Source organism: Cryptomeria japonica, chromosome 8 (genome assembly GCF_030272615.1).
Source record: "Cryptomeria japonica chromosome 8, Sugi_1.0, whole genome shotgun sequence".
Classification (NCBI taxonomy): Eukaryota; Viridiplantae; Streptophyta; class Pinopsida; order Cupressales; family Cupressaceae; genus Cryptomeria; species Cryptomeria japonica.
In genome coordinates, this window is record NC_081412.1 from 525,540,162 (window position 1) to 525,553,461 (window position 13,300).

General features: G+C 37.5%; 1 protein-coding gene across 5 annotated transcripts in view; it reads right to left on the minus strand.

Annotated features, from left to right (window-relative positions):
- The window catches only part of LOC131055417 (thylakoid membrane protein TERC, chloroplastic), a 316,462-nt gene extending 303,411 nt beyond the window's left edge, over nucleotides 1-13,051 (minus strand). For 2 of the 5 annotated variants that reach the window (XM_057989900.2, XM_057989899.2), the window contains exon 1: nucleotides 12,845-13,050. The gene's annotated coding sequence lies outside the window, so the exon portion shown is untranslated. Of the gene's footprint in view, nucleotides 1-12,844 lie in introns of all 5 variants that reach the window. The other 3 variants (XM_057989901.2, XM_057989898.2, XM_057989897.2) reach the window with 3 other exon arrangements.
- Between the last annotated feature and the right edge of the window lie 249 nt (nucleotides 13,052-13,300).

Below are 13,300 nucleotides of genomic sequence, written 5' to 3' on the forward strand. Positions count from 1 at the left end.
CCATCTTGGAGCGAACTTCATGCTTGAGACATTTGGAGCGAACTTCTTCATGTTGAAAGTGGAAGAATGAGGGAAATTCAAAAAGTGCCTACTTCATGATCAAACATTCAAGAGCGAACTTCATGAGTTGCCTTCTTGGAGCGAATTTTCCAACTTCATGACCTCACCTTTTGGAGCGAATTTCCAACTTCATGAGTTGCCTTCTTGGAGCGAATTTTCCAACTTCATGAGTTGCTTTCTTGGCGCGAATTTTCCAACTTCATGAGTTGCCTTCTTGGAGCAAATTTCCAACTTCATGAGTTGCCTTCTTGGAGCAAATTTTCCAACTTCACGAGTTGCCTTCTTGGAGCAAATTTTCCAACTTCATGAGTTGCCTTCTTGGAGAGAAGCAAATTTCCAACTTCATAAGTTGCCTTCTTGGAGCAAATTTTCTACTTCATGAGTTCACCTTTTGGAGCGAACTTCATGAATGAGGAAAATGGAGCGAATTTTGCATTCAAAGCTTCATGAGTGAAATGGAAGATAAAGAGATGAAGGATATTTGGAACCACTTACTTCATGTTCAAGCATTCACAAACGAACTTCATGACTTGACAAGTTGGAACGAATTTCATGTTTGAGACATTTGGAGTGAACTTTACAAGTATACTTAATGAATCAATGAAATGGAGCGAATTTTATGCAAAGGTGAACTTTATGAGTTAACAATTTGGAGCGAAATTCATTGAGAAGCATGAGTGCACTTCATGAGTTAAGAGTTGAGAGCGAACCTCATAAGTTGACAAAATGGAGCAAATTTTACACAAAATGCACTTCATGAGTTCAAGTTTTAGAGTGAAAGTCAGGAATTGAAGATCTGAAGCGAATTTCTACAAAAGCGAACTTCATGACTTAGAAGATTGGAGCGAATTTCATGAGTTGAGAAAGACAAGAGAACTTCATAAGCAAGGTGATTGAAACAAACTTCACGTGCACAACATCTAGAGCAATCTTCATCTTCAAATATACATAAGCAAATCTCAACTTCATGTTCAAACCTACATGAGCGAATATCAACTCCATGAATCAAGCTACTTGAGTGAATTTTAACTTCATGTTTGAGATAAGCGAACTTCATGTAGGGGGCTTCAAGAGCAAGTTCAAAAGACAAGGGCAACTTAATGAACATCAAGGGTGGAGTAAACTTCAAGAGCTCCTCTTTAAGAGCAAAAAACAACTTCAAGTGTTGCTTCATGGGGGCAAATTCTCTTTATATGCTCTTATCAAACCTATATATCGTGTAATTGATACCTGCTTGTTTGTTTTGTAGAAGATGAAGAAAGAAATAAGGTCACACAAGAAGCATTCACTTACACGAAGACATGAAGGGAGTCACAGAGAAGGAATTCCAAAGGAGGGGGGCAGTGGTGACATCAGAAGTACATCAATACTTCAAAACAAAGACCTACATCAAGCATGATTGAAGAAGCAGATAGTTTCAGAAGAGTTAATCAAAGTTTGCTTCTCATCATCATCATCACATTGAGCAAACTGGATAATGTTGAGTATCAAGAGATATCTCTCAACATCCCTTCATGATGATGAATCAAATCAAGTCTACAAAGTGCAAGATTGAGGTGGCATCCCAGTCACTACTCCACCAATCCGAGGAGTCCACATCAACACGTTTAAGTTCAATGAACCTGACTGACCAGTGATGGCATAAACTCCAAGGCAACTACCCTTGTTATCTATTGGTCATGTCAAAACGGTGTAATCATTTCATTGGCCAAATTGAAATTGTTGTAACAAACCCTAATTAGGGTTTTCATTGTAGAATCTTGGCCATTCATTGTAAATGAGCTCTCTATAAAAGCTCTGACTCTTCATTTGTAAAGGATGATAGGTAGCTAATAGTTAATAGCAATAGAAGAATAGATAGTTTTGAAGAATAGAATAGCAATTAGAGTAGAGTAGGAGGAGAAGGCAGAAATTGTTGCCTAAGTTGTAAATGAACTCCATTTTCATTGAATTTTTGGTGAAGTGTGTTGTTTCTTTACAATGTGCATGGTTTTTTGTTGGATATTCATGTTAGATGATAAATAAATTAGATTGAATGGAGGAATTTGTTGAATGTATTCATGCAAAATCCGCCTAATCCATACCACTAGCCCCTTACTGATTGTAAGTGTGCCTTGCGTGGTCAACTGGAGTGATATGAGCTTAATTTCAAATTGTTATGCATCCATTGTTTATGCGTTAACTTGAATGGTGAGCAATGTTTGATGGTAATGATTTGAAAATATTTGAAATATCCTTAGAAGATTGCACTAACGTGTGCCAAATTGTTCAAGTTGATGGTGAGAGCTCGCTCAGTAGGATTCCATCTAGTCATTCGCTCATCTTCCTGCATTCTTCGGATTAGAATAGACTCTCGACCCCTCATCTTTTGCTATTTTTTTCAAACTCTAGCTAGTTTAGGATGAAAGAGCATCACCATATTGCAACATCGTATGATCTAAGTTCTAGTAAATCAAGCATTCAGGCATTCACATGTGAGTCCCCTTGTGATTCCAGCATAATCACATCAACCAACGGAGTTTATCCACATGCAGTGACCCTACATTCATGAACATTGGAGTGTTCTCAAGTGATCCTTAAGCTAATCTTCAGCATTTGAGAGATTTTGTTCAAGAGAGGATAAGATACTTTTGGGTATTTTATTTTGTGTTCGCATGTGCGTAAAAAACACATCAACAAGAAGCAATCCACATAGTTGTCTACATTCAAAACAGAGGGTTCAATAGAGCAAAGTATGACATGACACCATATGAACTATGGAATGGTAAGGCAGCATGTGTTAAATATTTTAAAGTTTTTGGCTGCCCTTGTTTGTAATGCCCTCACTTTGAAATATAATTTAATAATAAATAATGATAATAATATTAAAATACAAATGAATAAAAATATAATTTAAATTAAAATATATAAAAATATAGTTAAATATAATTAAAATTTAATTAAGTTAATGAATGGTCAAAAGACATGAAACATGAGATATAAAAGGGAGAAGATAACCTCAAACATGAGATATAAAAGGGAGAAGGTAACCTCATTTGAGGGGGATAATTTGGGAATCAAAAGTACAGATATGGTTTAAATAAGAAGTGTAGAACTGATTGTGAAAGGTTGTGTCCCTTTCAAAGGACAGAAATAATAAAGAGTCACACTCTTTTAAAGGGTGCTAAGGGTGAAGGGTGTGTCTCTTGCCAAAGGGCATACATGATCAAGAGGTGTGACTCTCCCTCACATTGGAGGATATAAAGTGGAGAAGTTTTCATTTGAGAAGTAGGGATCCATGGAATAGAAAAAATATATGTAGCATTAGAAGTAGATTTAGAAGCAGACCTAAGTCAGAATTATAAGAGAATCTGGAAGAATGATATGAACATTTATCAAAGAGATCAGAACACAAATACAAATCTGCGAATAGTAATAAAGCAGGCATTGAAGGAAAAGAAGAGGACATATTAAATCAATAACCAGAGAATCAGACTTGAAGGAATAGAAAGGATTTTTCACACACACACATATATATCTAGGTATAGGCAGCAGATCAGATTGATATAAACAACAGACCTACGCATTTAAAGAGGGAAACAACATCAAACTAAATCTGTCCAAATTAGCAAAATAGACTGAAAATAGACAACCTGCAATAATTCTACAAGTATATTGGTCAAAATTTAGTGTCCTCCCAAAAGGGGACATTACATTGTTACATTAAAAGAGATAAAGACAATCTCGGTAAATACGATTTTAGAGCAGATGAAGGTATCTTTTTAAAATATTCTTCCAAAAGTAAAGCTTATAAGTGTTTTAACAAGAGATTGCATAAGGTTGTTGAGAGCACTAATGTTAGAGTTCATGATATTTCTAACACATGTGAAAAGTTGCAAGGTTGTGATGATAATTTAAAGAATGATGAAGTTGAAAGTACTTGTAAGGTCCAGTATGTAAGTTAGGATAGCAAGTAGTAATGTTGGTAACACTCATGAAATTGGTCAAAATAAAGCAGCTGAGACACATCCTGATGTTGAGGCAGCAGATAATCAGTTCGAGACAGCGGATAATCAGTTTGAGACAGCAGATACTTCAACTGGATACACTCCATCGATTGATCAAAACAAGACAACAATCAGAACCTCTCTAAAGACTTCTTCCAAGTTTGTTCAAAAGAATCACCCAATCATTCAAATTCTTCAAGAGGACAGATCTAGAGCCACAAGAAGGAATGTTAATTATTATGAGGATGAAGACATCTCTTTGTTGTCCATGATTGAACCAAAAAGCTTTGAGGAGGCAGCAGAAGACAAGTCTTGGGTAGCGGCTATGAAAGAAGAGCTAGATCAGATCCAAAAGAGTGGAACTTGGGAACTTGTCCCAAGGCCTGAAGATAAGAATGTGATTGGTACCAAATGGATCTACCCAAACAAGTTGAACAAAGATGGCCAAATTGTGAGAAACAAGGCAAGGCTTGTGTGTAAAGGATATGCTGTAATATCCCTTGGCTAATCTGACCCTGTTTTGCTTATATGAACACCAAGGAATATTGTCAAACATTTGGCATACAATGTTTGAAGCCGCTGTAGTGAATTCTTTATTTGTCTTCTTTGGGTTTGTAGGCTGCAAATGAAGTTATGGAAAGCTTCTAACAATGCAAAGTTGTTATAGAAATGATATACTAGCTGTTTTAGACCTTTCCACACATGTGTAATGACTGAAATTAACTAGTACAGCTAGTTGACATTAAGACAAACACTTGTCATGCATCCCAAAGTACACCTACAGCCATTAGGCATTTAAGCAAACAATTGGCATGAAAGCTAAATGGCTGATCAATGTTGAATGTTACCATGAATGTGGAATATGCAAATTATATCTCCATTTAACATATGCAACCTCCAAATATTTCATGATATAATCATAATAGAAAATGATGCAATGAAGTAATGATTTTCTAATACAATGACCATAGATAGAAAACCTGGTATTTCAATGGCTGCCTTGATATATTGGTTTGATTCTCCTCATATGCAAATCCCTTGTCAAATATATATAGCTGTTCAACCTTTCTAAATCCCCTTCTATAGAACTCAAACTACTGTAGCGCACTGTTCACGGCACTGTAGCGCACTGTTCACGGCACTGTAGCGCACTGTTCACGGCACTGTAGCGCACTGTTCACGGCACTGTTCACGCGGGTACTATTCACGCGAGTACTGTAGCAGTGGATGAAAAAGCTTGATTATTGCAGCAAGCTGAAAGAAAACTCTGTGAACGTTCTGTGATAACTTCTGAATGAAGATATCTCTCTGAATGCAATAGATCAGCTGATATTTCACAGCCTTTGAACTGCAACACTGAAGATGGCTCGTTCTCCAATGTCTGTAGACAACTGAAACCCTTGGCTTCGTTCTCCGGAAGAAGACTTGATCAAAAATCCATTTCATAACATAATGATCTCAAATCCCAATGAAACCCTTATATCTCCTCAAGAGTTCGAATTTTCTCAATTAGGTTTTATTTAAATAAATTCGAACTTTTCTTTTTAATTTTTCAATAGTTTTCGAAAGCACTTTTAATTATAAAATATAATTAAAAGTGGCCCCTTCAATGATGGGCGACCCCTTTAGCAAAAATCACTTAAGTTATAATATTTAAAATATTATAACTTTATAACATAAGCTCCAAATAATTAATATTTAATTAAATCAATTAAATATTAATATCTCTCTCAACATATGCCCGATGCACGAATTGTCTGAAGCTGACGAAGAAGGAAGTGATTCTGCACGTGACCAGACCATACTGCTAAAAATAGCAGGGGTGCTCCGCTGAGTGCTAAAAACTGCTAAAAATAGCAATCCGAGCAAATAGAGTCCGAACGAAAGCCAACTGATAACAATCTGACAACTGAAGCCAAGCCAAGCTCCCTCAAGACCCTCTATCCATCCTATCAGCCTACGAGGGTCGCATAATAGGCTAAATCCACCGAACTCTGATGCTCGCAAAATTGGGGACATTACAGTATGCCCAGATAGAAGGTATTGATTTTGATGAAACCTTTGCTCATGTTGCTCGTTTAGAAGTTATCAGAATGTTCTTCACCTTTGCTTCTTTTAAAGGTTTTAAAGTTTCCCAAATGGATATCAAATCTGCCTTTCTGAATGGTAATTTGAATGAAGAAGTTTATGTAGAACAGCCTAATGGATTTGTGTTATCAGAAAATCAAACCTATGTTTGCAAGCTGAAAAAGGCTCTTTATGGCCTTAAACAAGCACCATGTGCTTGGTATGATAGGCTTGATTGTTATCTATAGCAGCAAGGATTCAGAAGAGGAATGGCGGACAGCAACTTGTATGTAAAAGAAGGAGGTAAACACATATTGATTGTAGTAGTCTACGTTGATGATTTGTTATTTGGTAGTGATTGTGAACAGATGTGCAAAGTTTTTGCTACCAACATGAAGATAGAGTTTGAAATGTCTATATTGGGAGAGTTATCTTTCCTCCTTGGGCTACAAATTCATCAATCTTATGGGCTGACAGGATCACACCCAAGAGGGCAATTGGTAACTCCCCTTTCATGCTGGTACATGTGAAGGAAGCAAGGCTCCCATCTTCCCTGGAGTTACCCTCTCTTGAACTAGCACATCAGCTAGAATTGACAGAGAATGATGCCATCACACTAAGGCTAGCTGAGCTAATGGAGCTGGAAGAGTTAGAAGTCAGGCTATGCATACGCTTGAGGCTCATCAAAAACGGGTAAAAAGAAGTTTTCAAAAAAAGGCTACTAGTAGAATCTTCAAAGAGGGAGATCTAGTTCTCAAGTGGGATGTAGACAAAGCCAAAACAGGACGACGCTTCAAATTTGATGCTATCTGGAGTGGTCTGTATGTCATCACCAGTTGCAAGGAGGCCAATGCATTTCATCTCTCTAGGCTTGATGGTGAATTTCTCCCAATCCTAGTAAATGGGATTCATCTCAAGCCTTGCTTCTAAGGAGGGTCTTGATGACAATGTAAATATTAGATCAATGTTGTTTTTCCTTCATAAGTGCTTTTGCACCTGCTGCATTCTCCTCAAGAGAATGTATGCTCTAGTTTCCAGCTTCCCTCCAAGTGTTGGCACGCACATGTTTTTGGGTCTTCCCAATGACTCGGTGCCCAATGGATGCTTATGGCTTCTGGATTCCATGCTTAGCAAACAAGCATCCCGCAGGTTTTGCCAAAATGTTGTCATTTTATTACATCCTTGGTCCATCGGTGAGAATGTTCCATGGACCAACGCTGCCCCAATTGATCAAGGGCAAAGCCAATGGAATCATGAAAAGTTAAGAGTTGTCTTGTCGAGAGGCGGGTTCCAAGCCTTTCCCTTCTTGAACCTGAACTCCCAAAATTCTCAGTTTCCAAGCCTTTTCCTCCTTGAACCCGAAATCCCGGAATTCCTAGTTTCCAATCCTTTTACTCCAAAATCCTGGAATCCCAAAATTCCAAGGTTCCAAGCCTTTCCCTTCTTGAACCCGGAATCCCAAAATTCCAAGCCTTACCCATCTTGAACCCGGAATCCTGGAATTCCCAGTTTCCAAGCCTTTTCCTCCTTAAAACTAGAATCCCGTAATTCCCAATTTCCAAGCCTTTTCCTCCTTGAACTTGAAATCTCGGAATTCCTAGTTCCCAAGCCTTTTCCTCCTTGAACCTAGAATTTCTACTCCTATCCCCTTGTAGCAGTGCCTGATGTCCGACTTCCGATGACTTGCGACACTTCCAAATGATGTGATCAACACTCAAGATTCCTAATGCTCCACCAACCCCTACGACTTGTCTACCTTCATTCATGGAGCTGCAAGGGTGCATTTAATGCTCTTTGCAGGATTGCCATCAAGTGGAATCCAGAGCCATGCTTATTTATGGTTACTTGATGGACTTCATGTCAGGCTTGCATGCTCTGACTTTGGAATGTCAAGCATTCCACCTTCTCAAAGTACTTTTCTTCTTAGGATTGCCTTGTTAGGGTATGGCTAGGTTGCTTGCATGCACACAATGTCAAGTCTGTGCACTTCCCTAAGATTCCTAATGCTCCACCAACCCCTACGACTTGTCTACCTTCATTCATGGAGCTACAAGGGTGCATTTAATGCTCTTTGCAGGATTGCCATCAAGTGGAATCCAAGGCCATGCTTATTTATGGTTACTTGATGGACTTCATGTCAGGCTTGCATGCTCTGACTTTGGAATGTCAAGCATTCCACCTTCTCAAAGTACTTTTCTTCTTAGGATTGCCTTGTTAGGGTATGGCTAGGTTGCTTGCATGCACACAATGTCAAGTCTGTGCACGCCAAGGTCAAGGCTTCCTCTCCTTGACCATTGGTCTCTCCTCTGCGACCAGTTTGCTATATATAAGTTGTTAAGCCTCATTGTAAAGGGTTCTCTCCCTGTTGTCTTGAGCTATTCTTTGCTCTTCACTTCTCTTGAAGACTTGTATATTTCTTGCATTTTTGCAACTGTAAGTTTGGCCATTGGCCTTAGAATGAATTGAAATTATCATTCTTGCCTCCCTTCAACTTATGCATGTTGTGTATGTTTCCTTGCTTTCATTATAAGTGTATGTTTTGTGGTTTTCTCTCATGTATATGTTGTGTTAACTTGTTTTTGACTGTAACTTGTGGGAAACCTTCTCCCCTTTGACATTCAGCAAATTCTAACCTCCATACATACGTTTGGGGTCATTAATGCAACTGAAGTTTGTGCATCTCCAAGGTATTTCAATTGATTCTTTGTGTCATTTCGAGGTGGGGAGAGGAATATCTTTTATCTCGGTGCATCACCTCCTTTCATTTTAGCATTTCCTTCTACCCTTTTCCTATGCAAGCTATTAGGAAAGGTTTAGAAGTAGAATTTGGAGTGTTGGGTTTTCAATACCTGCACTTGGATTGAGAAGGAAGTTGGCCTTCTCCGGAGATTCAACCCCATTGCGCAAGGTCCCACACTTTGGGGTTGTTTCCATGTTTCACGAGGTTGCTAAGTTGATAGCTCAACAAGGGTGCAAACTTTTGTGACAATAGAGACATTACAAATAGCTAGAACTTCCTTGATAGAAAATAAGAGATTTGATTAAAGAGCTATTAAGGGTCAAATAAGAATGCATATTGGTGTGAGGGAAGCCAAAACAAAGGTATTGCTCTTAGACCTTACTCCAGAAAAAAATCTTTCTCCAAACAAAAGCATAGTAGCTAGCTATAATAAATTTTTTAGAAGGGAAACAAATCCCATAACTTGACATGACTTGCCCAATGATAGTAATATCTACTTTTGTAAGTTAAGTAATCTAGATTGAGCATGTAAAAAATTCCTCTAGCTAAATTTTCCCATTATTTGAATAGTCTCTATCAGCTTTAAAAATTTGTGAACTGCAGTATGATCGTTGTCTACTATAGGAAAGGTCCTAGGTTTATGTTGGACTCTTGTAAACATATGATCTAAGGTTCAAAGTCCTATTAACTTCAATAAAGCAATCCATGAACGTGGTGCAAATGGCAACTTTGTGACATAACAAATATTGAGCACATTTGTGCATGACTCAAGTTTAATGGGGTAAAGTCAAACTTGACAGATAACCTTCCATATCCACAATAGAATGCAATACAAGGTTAACTGATGATGTATTTAAGGCTACACTCCAAAGTTTATTATGGAAAAAAAATTATCTATTATGGAAAAATAAATGCACATGCATGCATGTATGGAAGTCAGCTTTAAGGTACGAGTCTCTAGGATGATGTACTAGCATTATCCCTCTCTTTCACACTAATGTGTCAACGATGTCATTCTTTTCTCTCTTTGATATTAATGTCTTGCCGTTGGCAGTTTCAATGTCATTTCTTGTGAGCCCTCTCTAGCTTGTGACTACTAACTACATGATGTAATAACTTGCAAGTTATTTACCACTGTACCACATCCTTAATCAGATTTTGTTCCATGTTGATACCCTTGCACCCCCGAGTTAATTGACTCTCAAGGTAGCAGTCATGTATTACCTTGGTGCAGACAAATAGACAAGGCCCGGTTTCCTCCCAATTCATGCAATCCCTTGGTGTAGATGGATTGACAAGGCCAAGCTTCCTCTTAATTTTGGTAATGGGATTGGAACTATATAAGGTAAAGTGAAAAACTCTCCTTGCTCCAAAGGGAGCAGCAATCCCATACACACAAAAGGTGTGCTTGGTAAAAAGTAAACTTGAGCTTTCTTATATAAAGGAGATGAGAGACAGATTACTTGTCCACCAACCATATATGTTGATATCAGAGTCTCAGACACAATCGCACATATTTGCAGTCACAAAATGGTTCACGAAATCACAGATTAATAAAATCAAGCAAATCTTGGACCAGTAAAGGTGAAGTCATGTATTCCCTTGGTGTAAATGGATTGACAAGGCCCGTTTTCCTCCCACTTTTGGTAATATAAGGTTAAGTGAAAATCCTTCCTTGCTCCAAAGAGGGGGGTGGTCAATTACACACGAAAGGTGTGCTCAGTAAGTAAACTTTAGCCTTCTTATATAAAGGGGATGAGAGAGAAATTACTTGCCCACCCACCTTATATGTTAATAAAAGGCAAAATTACACATATATTTGCAGTCACAACATGGTTCATGAAATCTCGGATTAATAAAACCAAGCAAATCTTGAAGATTACATTTTAGAAGTGGATAGCCATTAAAAAAAAATGAATTTTGGCCGATCATACAAACCAATTTGGTCAAAAGAACACTAAAATACATCTCATCTCATCAGTCCATGCAAACACAGTCCCCTTCACTTGCTTGCATGCATGCATCTAGTTGCTCATGCATTAAATTTAAAAAATTTAGTCCAGCTATAATCAATATGTGCCACCACTACTACCATATCAAGTTTATAGTAACTGTCATGCCAAACATAGGTTAGTAGAAGCATTAAACTCATATGAATTACTCTTTACAACATTTAAACATGGTGTAAAGTATACCATTGCAAGGCCTCTTACAAGCAGTATGAGAAATTTATAGTTAGGTCTGTCCTTGCCCTGGGCAGGACCTTAAGTTGCATAGCATAATGTATTCTGTTGCTAGTACATTGCAAGCAAGGGCTCTTACAAGCAGTATCAGAAATTTAAAGTGAAAACCATCCTTGCCCTCGGCAAGCACTTGAATTCCATGATATAATGTATGATATTACTGGACCAGAGCAAGTTAAGTCTATCCTTGCCCAAGGCAGGGCCTTTACGTTTTATAATGTAATGTATACCATAAATTAAAAACTCATCGAGCACTCACCCAACTTATGAGTAGTCGCAAGTTATTTATGTAGCTTAATAATATGCCACTCACTCACCTAGTTGAGTTTTTTGGCAAGTAGGTATATGTAATTACTTCGTATGAATTACTCTTAATGACCATTAAACATGGTATAATGTACACAATTGCTAAAACATCGTAAGCAAGGCCTCTTAAAGTATGAAAATTTTATAGTTAGGTCATCCTTGCCCCAGGCAGGGCCTTAAGTTGCATGATTATACTATTGCTAGAACAGTACAAGCAAGCACTCCCACAAGCAGCATCAGAAATTTAAAGTTAGGCACATTCTTGCCCCAGGCAAAGCCTTCAGTTCAACGACATAATGTTTAATATTAATGATATTAGATTTCCACAATCCATAATTTAATTGATGCTGCTTCTGGATTAGACTGTGTGTGAGTTTTTTTTATATTAATGACATAATGTTTAATATTACTAGGACAGTACACGTAAGCCCTCTTATTTGCAGTCAAAAAATTTAAGTGAAATCCATCCTAACCCAGGGCAGGGCCTCTACGTTTTATGATGTACTATAAATCAAAAACAGGCCAAGCACTAGCTAACTCGCAAGTAGTCGCGAGTTATTTTTGCAGCCAAATAAAACGCCCATTTACTCACCTAAACAAGGTTTTTGGCAAGTTTTGCCCGGTACTCACGAGTTTTTCCCTAGTTAATGAAATTATGTTTTTTTTAATTTGCCGAGTTTTGCAAGGTCACTAAGTTCGAGTAAAAATTGGGTTGGCCGAATTCTTGCCAAGCCCGAGTTTTCAAAGTATGATGTATACTATTGCTAGAAGAGTGCAAGTGAGCCCTCTTACGAGTAATATCAGAAAAAGTTAAGTCCATCCTTGCCCAAGGCAGTGCCTTAAGTTGCATGACATAATGTATGCTATTGCTAGAACAGCGCAAGTAAGCCCTCTTACAAGCAATATCAGAAATTTAAAGTTAGGTCCATTGTTGCCCTAGGCAGGCCTTTACATTAAATTTCCAGATGATAGAATTTTGCAAAGAGAAAACATAATTCTATTATTAATAATAATAGCCCCAGAACACAACAAACCTACACATATTGTTGAATAAGGAAAAGGATATGTACAAAAGATTTAAATTAAAATCTATTTGCGTTTATGATCATACTATATGATCCATCATCCTAATTAAAAAATTAAAGCTGACTGGCGAAGATTTTGACGAATTCAATGATTCTAGGCACTAACTACATAGCTATGGAAAAATTTATCCAGGACTTTCGGTGGCTAGCCGCTTAGATCTTTAACACTTCCAAATATGTTAATATTGCACTAAGTCTATCTGGAAATACCGTGCTGAATCTTTTATATTGCTTAGAATGTCATTTCAGAGCCAATGAATTAGGGTTCTGACTAAATTGAACATAAAAATGGAGGGAGGAAAGCCGCTGACAAAAGCTAAGAAAGCACAATTGCAGTGTGTGATATGATGTGCACACCTTCTGAAATGGAAATGGCAGTTGCGCTCCTTCTTGTGTCCATTTGTGATCTTAAAATGAAAATAAAATCATACGAACGATCACCTCCAACGAAATTGGATATGGAGGGCCAAGTTTTCTGCTGCTGAATTCTGAATTCTATATGCGGACGCCACGTTTATTACCCGCACGATTCTATCGACAAAGCAAGCGATGTAGTCCACTATTTGTGGGAGCTCCGTTTAATTCGAATTAACTTAAATTCCTTGCCGTTAGAAAGCGGTCCCATGGAGAGGGTTGGATATTGCTGAAATTTCCGAAAAAATTTAAGAGCTTTTGACAATTTTTAAAAATATATAATGTTAAAATTTTATTTCAAAATTTTTAAAGAAATTATATGATTTTATTTAAAAAAATAAAAATTAACGATAGTTAATCTTGAAATATTATGTCTTATAAAGATATCATGTAATCAAA